Source organism: Rattus norvegicus, chromosome 16, assembly GCF_021556685.1.
Source record: "Rattus norvegicus strain SHRSP/BbbUtx chromosome 16, alternate assembly SHRSP_T2T, whole genome shotgun sequence".
Lineage (NCBI taxonomy): Eukaryota > Metazoa > Chordata > Mammalia > Rodentia > Muridae > Rattus > Rattus norvegicus.
Window position 1 is genome coordinate 74,672,004 of NC_141549.1, and position 20,240 is coordinate 74,692,243.

At 48.2% G+C, this 20,240-nt stretch overlaps 1 protein-coding gene and 1 long non-coding RNA gene across 1 annotated transcript; both read left to right on the plus strand.

Annotated features, from left to right (window-relative positions):
* Positions 1-20,240, plus strand: part of Erich1 (glutamate-rich 1) — a gene marked incomplete at its 5' end in the record, with an annotated part of 52,793,804 nt that overhangs the window by 43,801,444 nt on the left and 8,972,120 nt on the right.
* LOC148000608 (uncharacterized) lies at positions 536-19,850 on the plus strand. The gene is made up of 4 exons (XR_015640046.1): positions 536-807; positions 6,394-6,473; positions 9,633-9,790; positions 19,558-19,850. It is a non-coding gene; the product is annotated as an uncharacterized LOC148000608 (long non-coding RNA).

Sequence of the window (20,240 nt, forward strand, 5' to 3'; positions counted from 1 at the left end):
CACCAGGCTCCCCATGTCTGTGCCTGTAGCCATAGGCAGCACTGCCGCCGCCCAGCACTCTTTGTCTCCCAATGGGACAAGCTGCACAGGCTGCATCTGAAGTGTTTCCACCCCTGGAACCTGCCAGGGGATCTGCGCTGTATACACTTTCAATCCCAGCTCTCTGGAGCCAGAGGCAGGTCATCTTCGTGAGTTCAAGGCCAGCTTGGTCTTCCTAGAGCATGCTAGCCATAGGACCTGAGCTTGGTTTCCAGCACTCACGTTGGGGCTCACAAGTGTCAGTAGCTCCAGTTCTAGTGAACCTGGTGCCCTTTGCCTCTGTAGACACCAGGCATGCATGTGATACACGGACATATGCACATGCAGGTAAATACTCATACACAAGAAATATAAATAAACCTTAAAAAAAAAAATCCAAGGCTTAACTACTCTCTGCGGATTATGGTTTCCAGGAAGAATTTCCTGATGGAATTCCATCGTTTACACCTCAAACACAACCCCAGAGTGACCTTGGACCTCTGGTCGGGCAACCTTCTGCCTCTCCCATGGTTCTTTGTGACACTGACTGTGACTGTTTTCTCCATGCACACTCTGTCTTTGGATAATGGGGTTGCTATCCTGTTTTTCATATCAGGATTCTCCTCTTCTGCTCGTGTGTTTATGGAAAACCAGCTCTCTACCGGGCTGTGTCTGGGGAAGTAGCTTTGGCCTCAGCCAAGCAGAGCCGAGTCACAGAGAGCAGTTCCAGGGCCAGGCGAAGTGAATTCAAGCCCCTGGCTGGGGGAAGCGTTCGTTGGCCATTTCTGGGTAAGAAGTTTCCTTTGCCTCTGGGAGATCTCTGAGTGGGATGGTTTTCCTCAGGATCTGGAGAGAAAGTAGCAAACCTGGGAGCTTGGCAGTCAGCTTCAGGATGGAGCTGGTCCTGCAGAAGTTACAGCCAAAGCTCAGAAAGTCACTGAGTCCTGATGTCACTAGCAGAGCAGACGGACAGAACTGAATCTGAAATCAACTCTGGCCTGTGTTTCCTGTCACCTGCACCTTTAAATAACTGTTTTTGTTTGCTTGTTTGTTTCTGTTTTTGTTTTTGTTGTTGAGATGAGTCTTAATTAGCTTGACTGGAACTTTCTACATAGACCAGGCTGACCTTGAACTTGTAACAGTCTTTCTGCCTCTGCCTCCTGAGCTGCGTGGATTGCAGTAGAACCATCATGAACCGTCATGTCCCGCTCTACTCTGCGACTTATATCTCTGTTATCATTTATAAGTTGGTTCCCTCACTTCAATTATCACTTCGTTTTACAGCTATAGATAAATCTGTGACCCCCTCCCCAAGATCTAGGCAGGAACCCCAAATTCTGTAGTCTTAATTATCCCACAATTTCAGCAAGTCCAAAGCAGATCTTAGTTTTGTTTGTTTGACGTGGGGATCTTCCGCAGTCCAGGCTGCCCTGAAACTTGCTATGTAGCTGTGAATGACCTTGAATTCGGATCTTTATGTCCCAGGTGTGGGGATCACAGGCTCGAGCCACCACCACACCTCCAGAACCACAGATCACAGTTGTTCTTGTTAGCAGTTCTGGAGCTGAACCCAGGGCCTTGACAATGCTAATCGAGCACTCCTCCATTGCCCTGCACCCTCATCTCTGAGCTGACCTTTAAAATCACTCTCCACCAATCTGCTTCTGGTCCTACCCTCCTTCCCTTTGTTCATGGCTCCTCTGTCCATCTTGCTGTCCTGACTAGAAGCTGGATATATCAGAGTACTTGCATATCCCACATCTAGTTAGACACCCCATCCCCCATCCCGTTGATTCTCCTTCACCCCATTATCTGCCCTTACCTGGCCTACTTCCCTGTGCTGACTCAGCTGTCTGTCATCCCTATGCCTTCCAATGCAGACTCCTCATTGAGGTGAGTCTTCTTCCTCAGTGGTTACAACAGTGACCATTATGGCCTCGGCCCAGGTGATCCCGCTCTGTCTTAAGGGCCATCTTCTAAATTGTGACTTTTCAGGAGTTCTGTTCTTCTGGAAGGTGCTGGGTCTCTCGGGACTTAGCCTGTGTGTTTTCTGCTTTCTTGGCGCTTGCCTGTTTCTTTATCCAGGAAAACGCCTGTTTGGGGGCTGGCCACCTCTATGTCCACAGGCACATCTAGCTGACCACCCATCTGTCCTTTCACATTCTGTTGCTTCTGCATGGTGAGCGGGGGCCCTCGTGCCTCTCTGTCACCTTAATCTTCAGCACAGTACTAACTAGTTTTAGTTAGTACTCAATAGTCATTCATTGAGGTAGTTAGTACTCAGTAGGCGTTCATTGAGGTAGTTAGTACTCGGTAGGCGTTCATCGAGGTAGTTAGTACTCGGTAGGCGTTCATTGAGGTAGTTAGTACTCAGTAGGCGCTCATTGAGGTAATTAGTACTCAATAGGCATTCATTGAGGTAGTTAGTACTCAGTAGGCGCTCATTGAGGTAGTTAGTACTCAATAGGCATTCATTGAGGTAGTTAGTACTCAGTAGGCGTTCATTGAGGTAGTTAGTACTCGGTAGGCATTCATTGAGGTAGTTAGTATTCGGTAGGCATTCATTGAGGTAGTTAGTATTCGGTAGGCGTTCATTGAGGTAGTTAGTACTCAGTAGGCGTTCATTGAGGTAGTTAGTACCCAATAGGCATTCATTGAGGTAGTTAGTACTCAGTAGGCGTTCATTGAGGTAGTTAGTACTCGGTAGGCATTCATTGAGGTAGTTAGTACTCGGTAGGCGTTCATTGAGGTAGTTAGTACTCAGTAGGCGCTCATTGAGGTAATTAGTACTCAATAGGCATTCATTGAGGTAGTTAGTACTCAGTAGGCGCTCATTGAGGTAGTTAGTACTCAATAGGCATTCATTGAGGTAGTTAGTACTCAGTAGGCGTTCATTGAGGTAGTTAGTACTCGGTAGGCATTCATTGAGGTAGTTAGTATTCGGTAGGCATTCATTGAGGTAGTTAGTATTCGGTAGGCGTTCATTGAGGTAGTTAGTACTCAGTAGGCGTTCATTGAGGTAGTTAGTACCCAATAGGCATTCATTGAGGTAGTTAGTACTCAGTAGGCGTTCATTGAGGTAGTTAGTACTCGGTAGGCATTCATTGAGGTAGTTAGTACTCAGTAGGCGTTCATTGAGGTAGTTAGTACTCGGTAGGCATTCATTGAGGTAGTTAGTACTCAGTAGGCGTTCATCGAGGTAGTTAGTACTCGGTAGGCACTCATTGAGGTAGTTAGTACTCAGTAGGCGTTCATTGAGGTAGTTAGTACTTGGTAGGCATTCATTGAGGTGAGTGAATAAAATGGACCCTGATCCCACAGTGCACTCCCTTTGGCCTTTCTCCTTCTGACTCTGAAAGAAGCTTCCTCTGTTTAGGGGACACTGTGAGGTACCTAAGGGACTCCTGAGTTGTTTGCCTGTACTTTCAGTCATTGCATTCAGCCTGTGCATTCAGTGATTCTTAGGAAGTGGCCCTCCTTTCAGGTGAGACTGGCAGAGGACTCAGGGAGTCAGCTTCTGACTTCAGCATCAGGTATGAGAAGGAACCGGGATGATTCACCCTCACTACCATCTACCCAGGAACTCTGGGGCACTTGAGACCACTTTGGTCCCAGAGTTCCTAGCAAAATGCTGCAGCTTTAGGGCAAAGGTAGTAAAAGTTCTATGCTGTTAGGGCCCAGGCAGGGAGACAATGGGGGCAGATAAGGTCTAGCTCTTCTCTCTGCCACACTCCATATTCATGTGCCTGTCCTGTCCCCCAGAAGTCACCTCCCCCATGAACCTCTGTGCACCACTCTCTCATGGGGGCAGGAACTCCTTGTCAGTCTTATGCAGGCCTGGAGACCCCCACACAGTGTGCAGCCACCAGTCTGTAGATAGAAAGGTAGAATAGGGGTAGGAGGAACCTGCTGCTGCTGGATTTGGGCCGCTGAAACTGGTGAGGGGAATCTGCACTGAGCTATAAATTCTCGAATATGAGGGAAATTGCTGACTACAAACCACAGTGGGGACTCACTGTGATGCTGAGTCCTCCTGCCCCCCTCCTGACTCACCGAGATGTCTAATCTCTAGCGGCCCTGTTAATGAGGTCCTGTTCAGGCCATAGGGACAGGGTTTCCATTAAGTGCTCAAGACACCCCCAACCTGTCACAATTCTCCTTCCCCTCCTACAGCAGAGTGTTCCAGTCCAGCCTCCTGAGGTACAGAGGCTGCAGCAGGGCTGACATCAGCAGGAGTAGAGAGCCAGATACACAGTGCCACAGAGCCATTATATACCCCTACCACAGAATGATAGGCTTCGTTCTCCTTCTACAGGAGGGAAACAATGTTCTTTTACAGGGAAGTGAGAAGGATACAGGGACTAAGACAGCCAGGGGCAGTGAAAGAACAGAAGTGGAGCTCAACAAATAGTAGCTCAGAGCCTCTTTGGGTGCCCTGTAGGCTCTGCAGCCCCAAAATTCAGCCTCTTCATTAGCCGGCCTGCTTGCCTGATTGCTCCTGTGTCTGAGACGACTGAAGGGACAGTTATCATCCCTGCTGTTCCCTTGGACCCTGCCTGCCCCTCCCTCCCTCCTTTCCTCCCTCTCTCCACTATCCAAATACTACCTTTTTAAAGTTCATAGAACTTTACCGTTCCCAAGGATCTTCTCAAAGCTAAAAGGCTCTGGAGGAATTAAATATTATCAGTAGATCTGTCAGGCTGGGTCCTGACAGGAGGGTTCGTTCCCTAGGCGCCATACCAAATGGTTGTACCTGGGCCTCCCTCTCCTCCTCCCTGATTTGCCTTGGCTTGGCTTTGACACTGGGATGCAGCGGGCATGAGGTCATGGCCCTGTCTTGAGGAAGGCCTTATTTTTGTGCCATCTCTACAGGACCGGCATTTCCTCAGGAGAAAGAGGGTCTCAGCTGAGAAGTTTCCAGTGAGTCTGTTGTTCTCTCAGGCCTTTCCAGTGAATGCTCTTCCAAGGGGCCCAGCCTGGTCACCTGGGGCTCCCAGGTCCAATTTCCTGGGAGTCACCTCTGTTCACGTTTCAGCAGCAGTGGGAAGATTTGTAGCCAGAGGCCAAGGCCAGGGCATGGGGAATGGGGGGAACCATTGGAGCGAAGGGATGAGCTTCTGTGGGACACAGTGGACCAGAAAGTCCTCCGGTTTTAGTTGCCCTCAGCCTAACGGCGTGGAAAAGGCCAATAAGGGAAGAGCAGGAAGCAGTTTGTCCCAGTCTCAGATCGTTGTCCCTTGAGCTGCTGCTGGCTTTGGCCTCTTCTGTGCATGGGCCTGAGTGTCCTCGGGCAGCCCCTTCAGCCCTTACCAGCCCGCCACGGCCCTTATCCTTACTAGAAATCCTGTTCTGCTTTCATCCTGGTTCCCATGAGCCAGGCTCTGTGACCCACAGGACCAGCCATGTATTTTACCCTGGCCAGTACAGTAATAAAAGGCATGGAAGGACATTAAGCCTAAAAGGGGTCCATTGAACATGTCCAGAACCCTGTCTGCTGGTATTTGTTTCTCAAAGGAAGATGCAAAATGAGAATTTTTAGGCTGGTAGGTGATTTGTATATATATATGGTAGAGTTAGTCCTGCCCAAGGCTCTGAAATTGCACCTTGAGGGTTAGGGGTCAACAACTCCAGTCATTCCTGTATCCCTTATCCCTGTTTCTTGTGCTTTCCTTTTTGTATATGAACAAGTAAGGTGTGTGTGTGTGTGTGTGTTTGTGTGTGCGTGTGTGTGTGTGTGTGTGGGGTGTGGTATGGTATGTGTATGTATGATATATATATATATCTATATATATCTGTATATATATGTATATATTTGTGTATATATCTGTAATATCTGTTTTATATGTATATATATGTATATGTATATATATATAAAATGTGTGTGTGGTGTGGTATGGTATGTGTATGTATGATATATATATGTATATATATTTATATATATCTGTATATGTATCTGTGTACATATCTGTAATATATCTGATATATATATATATATAAAATGTGTGTGTGTATGTTTGTGTGGTGTGGTATAGTACGTTATGTGTATGTATGATATATTTATATATCTATATATATCTGTATATATCTGTATATATGTGTATATATCTGTAATATTTATATATACATATATATATATATAAAATGTGTATGTGTGTCTCTCTGTGTGTGTGTGTGTGTGTGTGGTGTGGTGTGGTGCATTCATGCGTGTGAGCTTGTTCATGGTCTGACAGAGGAGCCAGCAGAAGGAGAAGTGTTGGTTTTACATTAACCTCTGCCCAAACCTTGTCCTTTCTGGGGCACTGAGTGCAACTGTGTGCTCTTGTTCCCACGACCTAGGGATCCAGGTACAGTTGCTTTCCTGCTTTCTGCTTGCAGAGTTAGATGCCAGCCATCTGTCCAACTGCTGGGCAGGGAAGATAAACACTGCAGCCCTGGGAGCCCTGCAGAGAGCAGAGGTGGGTCTAATGGACTTGTTCTCAGACGTGCTGGACAGCACATCCTCCCCCTGGGGCAGGACACAGAGATAGGGGGCCTGGCTTGAGAAGACAGGAGAGAAAGCTGTGCTTGGGAGCAGGGAGCAATGGGCTTCTAGATTGGCAGGGAACACAGGGAGACGCCATAGCTGACTTGGAGGGAGAGAGCAGTCCTCCAGAGTCACGTAAGAATCCAGAAACGCTGGTCACAAGACAGTAGAGGATGGGGGAGGGGCCTCCAGGTGCCTGCCTTGACTGTGCTCACAGCCTCGTTGGGAGATGTGCCTGGCTTCACTCCCTGGGGAGCAGGAGCAGTGGGTTTGTTACCTGGTGGGGTCCGGCTCCTGGAAGGTGCTGAAGCAAGACTGGCAATTTGGGAAACGCCTGAGGAAAACGAATGACCAGCTGTGGTACAGCCGCCAAGCTCTGTAGCGGTGGGACAGGAGGACTCAGGATGAGCGAAGGGAAGCCATGGTTGACTGAAGGCACAGGCTACTGTGGTGGACAAGACTCGTGCAAATTGGAGAGTGGAGTGGGGGGTGAACAATGCAAGGGAGCACCGAGTGTGTGGCTGTTGTCACGAGGATGATGTGGCAGCCCAGCTGCTGACAGCCGTGTGGTTTGGGAGAGGTTACTTAACCTTTCTGAATTTCATTGTTCCAACCATGAGATAGGAAGAAACCACACCACACAGCATTGCATAGATTCCCTATATTCTATGAGTGTTGAGTGCCAGGCTGGTAAGCGTTGACAGCTTCTTACTATTAGTCACCAAGATATGGCACGAAGGCGTGGCTCTATGCAAGGACTTTGGTTTCACTTGAGGCAAAAGGAATTTATTTGGGGAATAGAAGAGGTGTTTTTGTTTTTCTTCTTTTTTCTTGACAGCACCTCTCTCTCTGTAGCCCTGCCTGAAACTTGCTATGCAGAGTGAGCTGGCCTCGAACTCAGAGACAGCCTCCTGCCTCTGCCTTTCAAGTGCCGGAATTAAAGTCATACGCTACCATGCCCAATCAAGTATCTGTCTTAAAGAAGCATTTATTGTGTGTGTGTGTGTGTGTGTGTGTGTGTGTTCATGTGAGGGTGTGTGTGTGTGCGTGTGTTCATGTGCGGGTGTGTGTGTGTTCATGTGAATGCATGTATGCATGTGTGTGTGTGTGTGTGTGTGTGTGTGTGTGTGTGTTCATGTGCAGGTGTGTGTAGCCCAGAAGAAGGCATTGGGTTCCCTGGAGCTGGACTTACACAGGTGGTTGTGTGTGCTCACTTGGATCTTTGCAAGAGCAGCGAGTGCCGAGCCAGCTCTCCAGTTCTCAAGCACGATATTTAAAAAAACACTTTTACAACGTTTAAAAAAAGTCACATTCAATGTGTTTTGATCATACTCATTGAGACTCACCCTTTAATTCCTTCCTGATCCAATCCTACCCAATATCTGCTCTATCCAAATTCAGGTCTTTTCTCTTTTACCCACTGAGTCCTGTTTATACTGCCCATATTTTCATGGCTGCTGAGCCACCCACTGGGATGTGCCCCAACCACACCCTAAAAAGAAAAAACCTCTCCATTTTATGGTGTGTGTGTGTGTGTGTGTGTGTGTGTGTGTGTGTGTGTAATCCCAGCACTTAGAAAACTGAGGCAGGAAGATTGAGAGTTCAAGGTCAGTTCAGTTGATTAGACTCTACCTCACAACTGAAAATAAAGACTGGAAAAGAGATGCTTCCAGCCCCAGGTTCAGAGACCAGCCTTTTGGAAGCAGAGGAAAGCGCAGGGCTCCTTGAGATTGGGGGATCTGGGTGAGTTACTCTCCGACTTGATCTGTTCAGTCGGACTCAGTTTTGGTCTTCAAGCCTGGCTTTTCACTGATACTGTTCCCAGTGTTGCTGGAGACTGAACACAGGACCTTACTTATGCTAAGCTAAGAAAACAGTCTGCCACTGGGCCACAGCCTTAGCCTGTCAATTTCACACTAGAACTGAAATATATCTTTATGCATACCTAAGTCATGCACCGTCTTCTGGTGTGTACATGCACACATATATGTATGCATGAAGAGGTTAGAGGTCAGCCTTGGGAACTGCTTATCAACTACGGACCACTATGTTTCAGAGACAGTCTTTCTTCGGCCTGGGACTTGCCGATTAGGTCAGATTGGCTGTGCAGGGAGCTGCAGGGGTTTGTCTGTCTCTACCTCTCCAGGACCAGGATTGCAAGTGCGTGACCTCACACCTAGCTCTTGGTGAATTCCAGGGGTGAAAGTCAGGTCCTCGTGTTTCCATGGCGGGCACTGCCAAGCAAGCATCTCTCCAGTCCTGTCCTGCATTTCTTCCTTCACTTTTAGGTGTCATTAATATCGTCTAAGTTTGGAGATAACCAAGAGATACTTAGAGAAAACTAGTGAGGAAGTTTTTAGAAATCAAACGGGAGAAACCCTGGAACTTGAGACGTATAATGTTGTAATTCAAGAAGTTGCCTCGCTTTGGCTGGTGTATGACCTAAGGTGGGAGATGTGTGGGTGGGTGGGTGGGGCTGAGCATGTGCAGAGATCGATGGAGTCTTTTGCTATGACTTTTCCCCCTTTTCCTTGTGATCCTTGGAGAGGCACTTCTTTCTTTTTCTTTTTTCTTTCTTTTCTTTTTTTCCGGAGCTGGGGACCGAACCCAGGGCCTTGCGCTTGCTAGGCAAGCGCTCTACCACTGAGCTAAATCCCCAACCCGGAAAGGCGCTTCTTTACCTGGGAACCAACAGATCTCCTTTCTAAAAGGGAACCTTGATAGGGACAGCAACATGTAAAACAGCAGTTCTTTTGACCTGGCTTCCACTGCTGGGAAAGAATCAGACATGAAAACAACTTACAACATATGTGTTGGCGACGGTGGTTTTAAAATGGGATACTAAGCAGTTATTAAGAACTATGACCACACCTGTGTGTGTGGTGGCGGCTGCTGCTTGTTCCTTGAATGCCAAAGGAGAAAACAGGATGACCAAGTTGTTGTTTACACTTGATTTGTCTGTGCACTAAAACTCAGATGTGAACCACACTGTCATCATGGCAGTGAGCACCTGGGAAGAAATTGCAAGCAGATGTCAATATTTAATATTTTTGTATCTTATGGATTTCGAACAATGTATCACTTACTATAGGAAAGAATTCTTGAGGACCCCCACCCCACACGTTTCGAAAGGAGACATAATCAGCAAACGGCTCGAAAAGCAGCTAACTTAAGAGTAAATAACGATCAAGAGGTACCATGGAAGAGACAATGTCCTGTTGGCCAGCACAATTAAAATCAATATCACTGGTAAGAAAATGATATATCCACTGTGAATGACTTTGGAATGGTTTCTGTCAGGGCCCTTGCTTGTGATTAAAGCTAAGGACGAAAAATTCACACAGCTGTTTGGAGGTCGGTTTATATTGGGCCTTACTCTAGCTCCCTCTGGCTGCTTCGCTGCTGTGAGGCGGGGGTGGGGGTGGGGGGGTGGGGTGGGGTGGTGGTGGTGGTGGTGTGAGGGTGGAGGGATGGGGGTGGGGCTCTCTTTCAAAGTTGGAGTTAAACAGGGCCCAGATTTCGAGGTAGAGCTCAGGAAACATACTTCAAGGGGACAGGGTCTTACAGCGAACGAGGACCTTGTCTTGGAGAAGTTTCACATATCAAGAGGCAAATGTTGGACTGAGCGCTTGGTATGTATCTGACAGAGCTGAGAGCATCCTGTGAGGGCAAGAGAAGGCTGCTCCTCTCAGATACCCTTTCACCACCCCTTTGGGGAGCTTGAGTAGCAATTCTCACACAGTAGGCTGGCAACCCATTAGGAGAGCGCGAGGTGGAGGAGGGGCTGGGTGAGGTGGGCGTGGTTAAGGTGGGAGGTGCCTCCCTCACGAGTGAGGTATTGGAGCAGTGTTTTCTGAGGTGAGATTGTGGCGCTGGAGAAAACTGGAGTGTCTGCGGTCAGTGTGAGGCAGAACTGTGTGGTAGCTGACAGCAGAGGTGAGGCTTTGGGTCTGAATCAGTTGACTGCCTGTGTGGCTTTTGGCAGATTACTAAATCATGAAGCTCTAATTTCTTCTTTCAATGGGAAAACAAACAAAGGGGCAAGAGGAATAATCACGGTAGGTGATCCTTCCTGTAAGTGAAGTACCTGGCGTCAAACTAGCCCTCCTGAGACGTTCCAGCTAGTGTTATCATGTCTATGGTACGGAAAAGAAGACTGAGGCTTAGGGGAAAGGCCAAGCCAAGGATAAAGTTTAAAGGATTCCTTCACAAAGAGCGTCTCTCCCAGCCATGTTTTGAGAGCCACCCCTTCCATTCTGTTTATACTGTGTTCTAGCCTCTGCCTCCTGAGCGCCAGGGATAAAGCATGCACCCCCCTCCCCCCACCTGACTAAACTCTGGGAAGAGTTGGGAGCTGGAGAGTGATGTCGACAGAGAGAACCAGAGAGCAGCACTTCTAACACAAAAACATTTGGGGTTGGACAAAGGGGATAGAAAGTTCATGGTCTGTGAAGGTACAGGAGCCTGGAGGGCTCTCCGCTGCCACAGCTCGGGAGAGGAATGGGTGGGTGGACCAGAAGTAGGCAAAGGAATAGAGATGCCTGATAGACCCAGGTGAGTGTAGGCAGACAGCTTTGGGCATTAGAGTCATGAAAGTGAAGGGGACGAAGCTGAAGGCCGAGGACATCAAGTTCCTTCACTGGGTGACGCCAAAGTTCTAGGACCTCTTGGAGCGTTGCCTGTGAAATAGAGGCCACCTTTCTAAGATTAGAAGGGTCTGGCACAATTTTCTTTCAGTCATTCATTTATTTATTTTTATGTCTCCATGGGTGCCTGTGCACTGTGCATGTAGCTCCTGTGGAGTCCAGTGTACGGCATCAGATCCTCTGGAACTGGACTTACAGATGGTCGTGAGCCACCATGTGTGAGCAGGGATTGAAACCCAGGACCTCCACAGAGCAGCCACGGCTCTTAACCACTGAGCCATCCCTCCAGCCCCCTTTAACACAGATTTTCATTTGTCACATATTCCTTTCCTCTACGTTTTGTCTGTGTGAAGCCCTTTATGGGGAGAATATAGACATCCGCTGTTGATTCTGGGACCATCCATGTCTGACTAAGCTTTTAAGTGGATAGTTTCCCCACCGGAGGAGCAGAGGCAAAGGAGGGAGTGGAAGCTCAGGAAAATGGCCTCCAAAGCCAGTGCTAGAGGACGGTGAGCAGTCCTGGGGGGTGGGGTGGGGTGGGGTGGAGGGTGCATGCCCATACCTGTAGGCAGGTATGGCTGTGGGTTTCTTGTCAGTTTAGTGTGTTGTTCTTTCTATATCTTACCTCTGACTGTGCTGGTGTGAGAACGTCCATTTCCTCTTTCAACAGAGACAACAATGACACACCCTGCTGAGCCACAGCCTACATGGGGGACAGTGGCCCAGTCAGGCTATCTCTGCTTGTCTTGAAAGTATCTGAACAGTTTCTGGGCGGCAGGGTGTCAATTGCTCCCAACACGCTGGGGAGCCAGTCATTCTGTTGAGCCGCCAGAGTCCACCTCTGCCAAGTTGTGTTTGCTGGTTGGCAAGGCCTACCTGGCTGACGTCTGCATGGGCAGGTGAGGTGGCAGGCAGCAGATGGGTGGGTTATTTTTAGCAACACACAGAGGATGACGTATTCGGCTTCCAAGGCCACATGCCTAGATCTGTATTTACCAGACATATGCACACAGACCCTGAGGAGGACAAAAAAGACATTTCAATAGATGATTCTAGGAAAGAGGCCTCATCTCAGTCCAGGGAAGGCACACAAGCTAAGGGCTCAGGCTTAGGAATTGACTCTTGAAGGTGTCCCCTCCGCTCCCCTCAGAGAGTCCTCTGCACTATTTTCCTTTGTTATGACTCAACTGTGGTTTGTCCTCACCAAAAGTCACGGTGGGTTTTGTTGTTTTTTTTTTTAATTTTTTTATTATTTTTATTTTTAGGCACAGGGTCTTGCTATGTAGTCCAGGCTAGCCTAGAACTCACTAAGCAGCCAGGCTGTGCTGGAACTTAGTGTGCTCCTGTTTCAACTTCCTCTCAGGTATTCTATTTAGAGCAACAGAAAAAGGCCAAGATACTACCTGACTAACTGTTCTTAGGCTTGATGAGTTGTTTTTCTCCAACCTTTTCCTGACATCTCCAGGCAATATTAATGCCCCAGGTGGCCTGCCTTGTCGCCTCTGTCACTGTTGTTAATACACACTATTACAGTCATCCGTCTCTTAAATGACACCGAGACCCCGAAGCGCCGGTCCTGTCTTATTCCTGCGTGTAGTCGTAGCACACTGCATGGTACGTGGCAGGCAGCGGGTGTTCATAACGAATACATTATATAAATTTGTCAATTTTGTGACACCTCTCCTTCCTCTCGGCCCTCGCAAAGTACTCTAGATTTGCATTAATTTCTTTTTAAGTGACAATGAATCGAATTGCTTTTGTCTCAAGAGCTTCAGTCACCCATTAGAGAGGTCTGAGGAATCAAAAAAGAAAAAGAAGCAAATCCCTCGGGTTAGAAGCTGTTGTCTCAGAGTTGGCCTGTTATTATGGTGTGTGTGTGTGTGTGTGTGTGTGTGTGTGTGTGTGTGTGTGTGGAGAGAGAGAGAGAGAGAGAGAGAGAGAGAGAGAGAGAGCGCAAATAGTATAGCAAATGCAGAAGCTGGTCAGATGTGTTGTCTAGGACTGACTTGCCCTTGGCAGAAATGTTTGCCCAAGATAGCTTTGTGACTTGGCCTTGCTTTCCCCAAAGGAGCTGTGTTCATAATGTATTATAGCAGCAAAAGGTCACGGGTGAGCTGGGGTCTCCTGGAGATGGAGTGGTGATTCGGTAGGTCTGGTTTCCTTCCTGGACTTGGTGAACTCTAATTGAGTTTGAAAGCCAGTATTGGTTCTTACGCAGTATGTGTTAATGGGTGTTGTTACAAACACCTATTTTTGGCACATATACATCTTGGTGTGTATTTCCTACATACATTACATACATACACACTTGTGTATGCATCATACACACACACACACACACACACACACACACACACATCAGCGTACATCTCTTCTTCTCTAGGGACCTCATGGAGGATGTTTTACTAATGTCCCAGGAGTTAAGGCAGGTGGAGTATCTTAGGGGAAGGTGTCTGCTATGTTAGGTCTATATCCTGGGCTTGTATGACAGTTCTTTTTTTTTTTTTTTCTTTTTATTCTAACTTTTTTTTTATTAACTTGAGTATTTCTTATTTACATTTCGAGTGTTATTCCCTTTCCCGGTTTCCGGGCAAACATCCCCCTAATCCCTCCCCCTCCCCTTCTTTATGGGTGTTCCCCTCCCCATCCTCCCCCCATTGCCGCCCTCCCCCCAACAATCTCGTTCACTGGGGGTTCAGTCTTAGCAGGACCAAAGGCTTCCCCTTCCACTGGTGATCTTACTAGGATATTCATTGCTACCTATGAGGTCAGAGTCCAGGGTCAGTCCATGTATAGTCTTTAGGTAGTGGCTTAGTCCCTGGAAGCTCTGGTTGCTTGGCATTGTTGTTCATAAGGGGTCTCGAGCCCCTTCATTGTATGACAGTTCTAGTCTCGTTGTGGAACTAGAACGCCATCCAACAGACTCATGGAGAAGCGGGTGTGGTCTCTTCTGGGAGACAGTGGAAGTGATGGGACCTAGTGGAAGTTCTTAAGTTATTGCAGTGGGGTGTATCTGTTCCTAGCCACATACACCCCTCTTTTCTTTTTCTTCTTGATCATCTATCTCTTGAGTGCTGGAATTATAGGCGAATGTTACCATGCTCACTGGGAATGGTATAGGCGTTTGAAAACCTCAAAGCCTGTCCCCCCCAATGACATACTACTCCAACAAGGCCACAGCTCCTGACCCTTTTCAAACAGTTCCTCTAATTGGGAATGAAACGTTCAAATATATGAACCCACGGGGACCATTATTATTCACACCATCACGCAGGGGTATTGGAATCCCAGTCCCTTTTCCTTTTTGGGCCACAACCATGGAATGGGCCCCACACTCCCATGGACATACACTGACTTGCAAAGCTGGAGGGCCTACCCGCCACAGACAGGAACATCCGAAACTGTGAGCCAAGATAAACTTTTCATTAAGAAAGTTGAATAACTCAAGTATTTTGTTAATCGAAAAGTCGAGTAACAGGTCAAGCCTCCTTGGGGCCCAAGTTTCAAACTATGTTCCAGGGAAGCTGTCTGGAGAGACAGCGCTCTCAGGAATAGGGTCACATGCCCAGCAAGAAAAAGACCCAAAGCCTGATGTAGGTCCTGAAGACTCCTTGTTGTTAAAAGTCTGGAGCTTGGTTTTGAAGTTCTGCAGGGCTCCAGCTGCTTGGGGGTGGGGAATGAGAACCAGCGTGGACTTTTCCTCATTGCATCAACAAAATGAGACAGCAGGAGCTCTGAGAAACATGTTCCTTCAGAGGCCGAAATTACACACTTGTAGCAGCCAGGGTGGCTATTTGCCGTAATAACTATTCTAGCATGGCTAGAATAGCTTTGTAAATATTGCCCTTGTTTGAAAGTCTCCCCCGATCCCCACCCCACCATCTCCCCAGTGCTCAACAGGTTGAGAGACAGAGTGACTATTTTCTGTTTGTTTGTGTCTCCAGAACCAAGCTGTCTGGAACCACTGTCTGGAAGGCTTCTCCCCAATCCCAGCAACTGTACCCAGCAATCAGGAGGCACTGGATAAACATCTAGAAGACCCAGAGGGGTCATTAGCTGAGGGTAGGAAATGTCTTTGTTTGAACCTCTGATAGTCACTAGAAATGCAAAACCAAAGGATGGCTTTGCCCTTTATCTCTGAGGACCTCAAAGGATGCTGGGGAGGACAGAGCCTTAAGAGAGTGGCTTACAGCTTAAATCGGTTGCACTGTGCATCACGAAGTTTTAACACTGCAGACATCCTGGCTGTACAGCAGAGATTCACTGGACTCTCACGTAGAACGAAGGGCTCTATGGGATCACACTGGGGATTCCCTTGTACAGCTGAGAGAAAGAACCATTGGCTGAAGTGGTGAGGGGCCTTCTGCTGTGTCTTTTGCCCATGCTGGTAGCCCTGGGAGAGGGAGAAATGGTGGGCGACCCTTATAGTTCTTCAGGATTGCCCTGGTCCTTTGATTTTTATTGTTTTTGTTTTTTGTTTTCCAGTGAGTATCTCTCCATGCAATGTGGGTTCCTAGAACTTCATGTGATTCAGCCAAAGCCAGTAATCTTTATGTTATGGGGTAGCTTAAAGGATCAAAACTGTTTTTATTATTTTATGCTTATGAGTGCTCTGGTTGCACGTATGTCTACACATCACACACATACCTGGTATCTTCAGAGGCCAGAAGAGGGCATTTGAATTCCCTGGAACTGGAGTTACAGATGGTTGTGAGCCACCATGTGGGTGCTGGGAATTGAACTCAGGACCTCTGGAAGAGCTGCCTGGGGCACTTAACCACTGAGCCGTCTCTCTGGTCCTCACTCCACTTTTCACACCTGGAACTCATGTCTCAGCTAAGCACACCCTTTCTTGGCACGCGGCTTTCAGCAGCGGTCCTTCTCGAAATCCAGGCAGCGAGTACCTCTGTCCCTTCACACCTCTCAGCGCTCTCTCTCTCTCTCTCTCTCTGCCGAGGTTTGGATGGGTTCCTCTGAAATCCGCCACCTCTTCCCCATGGCTCCTCCATCTGCCTCTGGAGTGGTCTGACCACAAATGACAGCCCATGTTGCCTGCCTCTTTTCTCTCTTAATTCCATTACGCGTGTGTGAGAGCACGTCCGTGTATAAGTGCACATGTATGACTGTGTGTGTGTGTGTGTGTGTGTGTGTGTGTGTGTGTGTGTGCCACAGTGTGTATGGAGTCTAGAGAACAATATTGGGGAGTGGGTTCTCTCTTCCTAATGTGAGGCAGGGCCCAGGCATCGGACACAGGTCATCAGACTTGGGGGCAGGGGCCTGGACCTGCTGACTCAGCAAGTTCGTCCGTTTGTTTTGTTTTTGACAAGAGTCTCACTGTGTTCTTTCTCTTGGCCCGAACTCACGATGTAGCCCGGGCCCCAGCTGGCTGAGTTTTCCATCTTCCTGCCTCGGCCTCCTAAGTCCTGGAACTGTCGTGTTGCTCAGCTCCGCACCTGGCAGTAGCTCAGCGCTGTCCACACCCCCACAGGCCTTCAGGACAGATTGCTGGACACCTGGACAGCTTCCTGTCCTAGCCTGTCACCTGATGACCTCTTTCCAGGTCATATCCCTGCTTGTCCAGGCAGCCTTTGCTTCCAGTCTGATTCTCCTTGGGTGGTCTTTTACTTCCTGGTGGCTACTTCTTGTCAGTCAGTCAGTCAGTCTGTCTGTCTGTCTGTGTTTTTCTTCCTGTCTTTAAAATTCCTCTGCATATTGCAGCACTTGGGAGAGTGGGTCCCTAACCTTGACCGGGCAGCACAGTGCAGCTGGCTCTGGAGGCGTGGGTGTGGGCCAGCTGATCCCGGGGGGATGAGAAGCAAGAGAGCTGACCCCTCTCTTGACGTGTGAGATGTGACGATGTGTGGACACATTGTGACACACTACAGCTTCCATGATAAGATGTTTTCTGTGCTTTGTTTGTTTGTTTGCATGTTTTTTATTTTGGGGGGTGGGTGAGAGGTGGCAATAGGCAGTTATGAGAGGATGGGGAGATGAACAGGACTGGGGTGCATGATGTGAAACTCCCAGAGATTAAATAAGTTAAAAAAGATTTATGCCTATCTTTTTTAAATGTATTTTTTAAAAAAAGATTTCTTTATTTTATGCATGGGAGTACATTGTCGCTGTCTTCAGGCACACCAGAAGAGGGCATCAGATCCCATTACAGATGGTTGTGAGCCACCGTGTGGTTGCTGGGAATTGAACTCTGGACCTCGGGAAGAGCAGTCAGTGCTCTTAACCACTCAGCCATCTCTCCAGTCCTAAAATTTATTTTTATGATTTTTGGTTGTATGTATCCGCGTGTGGGTGGGTGCACATGAGTGGAGGTGTTCTCAGAGGCCAGGGGTGTGGATCTCCTAGAGCTGGAGTTACAGAGTGTGTGAGCCACCATGTGGATGCTGGGAGCCATGGTCCTCTGAAAGAGCAGTGGGTACTTGTAACCATGGAGCCATTGTTCCAGCCCCCTTACCTGTCCCTTAATGGTCAGCTCCTGGGTCCTCTCCTGTCCCCTCTCTGGGCTTGTTGGGTATGGGCTCCTTGGGTCCCCTCCATGTGACATCACTTGGCTGAAGCATTTTGAAACAGAAACACAAGTTTTGATTTCCTTATGTTCCTTCCAACCAGTGTGTGCTTGCTCATTGAGAACAGGAGGTCCATTGAGAACAGGAGCGAGGTCCTACTGGGCCTTGCATAACTGGCGCATGCAAGTCAGCCTTTGTTCTCACTGTGTGAACTTACCTAGTATGTCCCACCCCTGTTGTCCACGTTTGCTGTCTTGAGAGCTGCCCTCCGATGCATTTGGCATATGCTAAACTCTTAAGAAAAGATTGGCTCCCCTGGTGGAATCTTTCTAGGGAGATTGTTGGTCTGTCTTTCAGGGCTCTCAATTCCCTCCTTCCTGGGGGCCTCAGATTCTCTCTCCTCACCAAAAATAAGAGTATTTTCTGAGATACACAGCTGCTGTCTCTCCCAGGTTTATTTTATATTTCAGAAAAAAAAAAAAGTCAAGGAATTAATTTCTAATTGAACTTTCAGACCATAGAAGCCAGAGGAAGAAACTGTGGGCCAGACAGCCTTTTATACAGACGCTCTTCAAATACAGATATGTGGGCTGGAGAGATGGCTCAGTGGTTAAGAGCACCGACTGCTCTTCCTGAGGTCCTGAGTTCAAATCCCAGCAACCACATGGTGGCTCACAACCATCTGTAATGGGATCTGATGCCCTCTTCTGGTGTGTCTGAAGGCAGCTATAGTGTACTCATATACAATAAACAAAATCTTTTTTTTTTCTCCCCACTCTCCCCCAGTAAATAAAATCTTAAAAAAAAAAAAAAAAGAATTCAAATACGGATATGCATTCTAGTTTACTGTGGGGAGAGATGGTGAAAAAACAAAAACAAAAAACATGTTTGACCACCTTCTGAAGCAGAGATTTAAGAAAAGAGAGGGAAGAGAGAAAATCTCTCAGACTTGATATTTGTCTTGGGTCATCCCACATACATCCCTGTGGAGTTGACCAGAGGAAGGTGTGTCCCAGGGTTTGCAGAAGGTGGCCACTGATCTGTCTGTGGAAATCTAACAGCAAAAGGTGACGGATAAGAGTGAGGCAGCCTGGTGGGAGAATGGGAGGCCCAGCTGGGTCTCACTAGAGGTGTCAGAAGCCAGATCAGAAGGGCGACAACTGTCACTAGAGTGTAGTGAGTCCACCACCAACTCTGAGAAGCCTGGGGGTGGGAGTGGGGGTGGGCAGGGTTGTAAGATGTTACTGCTGGGTAGGACCAAGACCCACATCCTACAGAGTTGAATCCTCATTGTGCTTGGCCCTCTAGCTGACATGTGATCTGCACTCTCTGGAGGTTGTGACTGCGAAGACAAAGAGGCAGACACAGACAGTGGCTAGTCTGGCCTTGCTAAGTGACCGAATATTTCCTAGTGATGATGGCCACTTGCAGTTTTGGGTGGGGGGGCTAAGGGGGCAGGCAAAGCTGAAAATCACTAGATAGGAATCATCTTCAGACTTCTTTGTTTTCTTGTGACAGGGTCTCTCCACATAGTCCTGGCTGTCCTGAAACTCACTATGTAGACCAAGCTGGCCTCGAACTCACAGATCTGCCCGCCTCTGGCTCCCAAGTGCTGGGAATAAAGGCATGTTCCACTATGCCCAGCTTTCATCTTCAGACTGTTGGTCAACACCCAGTGAGCCACCCAGTGGGTTGGCTGTCACGCCGTTTCTTTCTACCTTGTGATCCCTCCTCCAGAAATGTGGCCCTTTGCAGACTCCTCTTGGTCCTCTTTGAGGGCCTTTTGGACCTCCTTGGTGCCTGCCCTCCTGGTAGACATAAGCACTATATTTCTTCCTATCTCATTCAGAGGCAGAAGACTCAGCGGCAGCTCGACTGTGTGTGGCTCCAACTCACAGATGACTCATGAAGAGAGAGGTGTAGTTCGGCCCAGAACCTCAGGTGTTGGCGTCTCTGTGGTGCAGAGGGAACGGCACAGCAGAGCAGCCCAAGTCATGGTGGCCAGGCAGCAGAAAGCAGGATGACTTCCTTTATCACTGGGGTTTTGTTCTTGTCTGCTTTTCATTCTGTGTGACTCCCAGGCTATGGGCTGGCTCTGCTTACAGTGTGAATAAGTGTTCCTTCTTGTTAATTCTCTGGTAACTGCCCTGAAGTGTACTTGTGTCAAGGCTACCACACAGACCATCAGCACTAACCCTCATGAGAACAGCCACAGCCTGGCGGGGTGGTTGTGTTTGTGGAGGTGATGGCAGTAGTGGTGTGTGATTTCCTTACACATTGCTTGGTTCCCTAATTCCTTATCAGAATCTCATTTGTCTCCCTAAGTTCCCCTCAGTCACTTAGCTCGGCATGCACACACCACAGCCTAATGGGCGTGGTTTCATCAGAGAGCAGTACAGGGGACAGCAGGCAACTGCAGGAAAGTGTGGTGACCTCAAGGCCCGGGGACACCTATCATCTAGTCGATGTCTGTCTACGATGCTCGGGACTCCCAACCTTGCTTGCAGACCTGGGTGGGTAAACGTTCTTGAA